Source organism: Capsicum annuum, unplaced genomic scaffold (genome assembly GCF_002878395.1).
Source record: "Capsicum annuum cultivar UCD-10X-F1 unplaced genomic scaffold, UCD10Xv1.1 ctg43831, whole genome shotgun sequence".
In the NCBI taxonomy this organism is placed as follows: Eukaryota; Viridiplantae; Streptophyta; class Magnoliopsida; order Solanales; family Solanaceae; genus Capsicum; species Capsicum annuum.
The window spans coordinates 1,448-4,366 of record NW_025851335.1 but is presented as its reverse complement, the minus strand read 5'-3'; positions in this window follow the sequence as shown (position 1 = coordinate 4,366).

Genomic DNA, 2,919 nt, shown 5'->3' with positions numbered 1-2,919 from the left:
TGCATGTAGATAATGTATGATTAATAATACTTAAACACTAATCATTTACTAATTATTATGGACAGGTCCTCATGCAGATAATAGTTTCATTTTTTGAATTCCATTTATATTCCTATTACTCCATTATTTTCGACACGACTTTTTACTACTGCGTTTTCTTTTCACACTGATTTTGATATGCGTTTTTAGAGCCGATTATCTATCAGAAACAATCACCCTATCCCACAAAGAAGGTAACGTCTGCATACAGAGGCGGAACCAGAATTTTGACCTTTTGAGTTCTTGATTTTAAAATGACGACTTCAAGTGATAGTAACTGAATTTTGAAATTTAATCGTCCCACATATTTGATATGAATTTTTTCTAGTACATACTGTTTGAGTAAAAGTTACTGAGATTGACCAACTCATATCCCGACTCTGACTCTGCCCTCCGTAAATCCTACCTTCTATAATTCATTCGTAAGATTACGCTGAGTATATTATTGTCGTATCATTTAGAGTAAACAACATAAATCCCGACAATTTGGAGCTTAATTACAAAAAAAATCATAATATTTTGCATAATTACTGAAAAATTCAATTTTGGATCTGTCGAGATACATAATTAGCTCCAAAATTTCCTTTGTAAATTAGCTCCTCAAACATTTTTTTCGATTTTGAGTTTGTCGGGTTACATAATGAGCTTCCGATACATCTAAGGAAGATACATAATTAGTTGAGATTTTTGTAATTACTCTGTAAGGGTGGAGATTTGTGTAAATATAATAAGTTAAGATGTACATTTACGTTAATTTTTCCTAATTACTTTTTATTATTAATTTTTTTTAATTTTTTAATTTTTTTTTTTAGGGCAGGACTGTATTTTATGGACTATATAAATGTAGTGGACCAGGTGAAAATTTTGCAGGAAGAGTTTCATGGTGTAGAGAATTAACTGAACAAGAAGCTAAGCCTTTTATTTCACTTAATTTTATTGATAGCTCTGAATGGATTAATTTTTAATTAAAAAATAAATAATTTTTTATTTTTTTTTTTGGTTTATTTTGTAAAATCCATGTATTTTGTAGTAGTTTAAAGAGGCATAGAGTAGAAAAATCTTGGTGAAAATTATGATAATTTAAAGGTGAGATTTCTTTTTTGATTAATGGTAATAACAACAACATATTCAGTGTATTCTCATAAAATAGGGTCTGGAGAGGATAAAGCATATGCAGTCCATACCAGATAAAGTAGAGAGTTCTTTCTGACAGACCTCCGGCTCAGGAAAGATAACAATATAACAAATAAAAAAAACGTAAAAGCAAACAACAAAAAGGGATATCACATCGGTAGATAGTAAAAGAAACAAGACACCCATAAAGTAATATTATAAACTAGATATACGAAATCATAAATATCACTGAAACACCACGAACAAGAGGCTACCAGAAACTACACACAGATACAAGCAAAATACTCTTTTGTACTATTACGAATGTACTCCTACCTACTACTGCTCTACCCTAATCCGCGTCCTCCACACCTTTCTATCGAGGGTCATGTCCTTCGTAAGCTATGACTGTCCCATATCTTGTCTAACAAATAACTTGTTTTTGTAGCACACAATTTTATATTTTAGCATCAGAATATCTCACAAGTTATACTTCGTGCCCTTAAAGTACTTATATCGCACTAGGTATACGTTTGATTTCACAGGAAAAATTAAAAATTAGTATATTTGAATGACAAAAATTAAAGGCCAATTCATTTAAAGGGCAAAACGTGCAATTATTTTGAATATGAAAGGTATATTTATGCACAAAACAATAACTTTTGTGCCTAAACTCGAAAATAATTTAGATTCGACTATATGAATTCACTCTTGTTAAAGTGTGTGACTATCGTACACTTACAGTATGGTATCAGAACAAGATCTATCTCACTTTTTGAATTTTTAGCTAGATGTTAATATTATATTATTTATGTTTTGGATGTTCAATTTTGAGCGTGCGAGACCTTGAAGAGTTCTATATCGGATGGAATGTTCTCGTACTCTCGTTATACAGCTTGCATAGTCCTCACCTCATGAATTTTTTTTTTAGAACTGAATTACATCCAACGTCTATTTCTTCACATCATTAATCACGATTCTCCAATTAAATTCATCTCAAACCAACATCATATAAAATAAAATAAATTAAAATAAAAATATGCTCGTTTATATTGCCGGTCTCACAAGATAAAAAAACTCAACAATAATTATTTTTCAGTTACTAGCTTTAAAAAATACCAAAAGATGACAAAAAAAAGTACATACTTTACTAGTAAATAAAAACAAATATTGTTACAAAGCTATATCCTTTTCATCCAAAATAATACGAAATAAACTTTCATCAAATGTAATGTGGCCAATCATTCTCATTTTTTGGATTTTGAAATCAACCCCTATCAATTTTCATGTGACAAACAAAACAAATTACAGTGACACAATATATTTTAGGTGATTAACTTACTTATATAATAAATGATTAAATTTTTAAATTGAAAATATTCAAAATAAAATATATCGTAGTTCAAATATTTAAATAAAACATATTGACAAATTTATTAAGCGATTATAGATATATTCTGCCTTTTTGTTTTTGACTTAAATATTTTTCATACATAAACCTACTTGTATCATGGAAAGTTCGATTATCTTTTTCATCATCGAAAATTTATACTGTATAAATAAAAAAACAACTAATATGTGATATTTTAAAAATTCCTTTGGATGGAAATAGCCTATGAAGAACGAACACAAGATAGAAAAAGAAAAACATACTTATTCACACAATTAGTAAATAAAATCTTAAGGTTTATATTAATTACACTTACTATAAAGTAAGTATTAAAAAATCAACCTCGAAAACTAGCTCAATGCAATGTTAAGTCACAT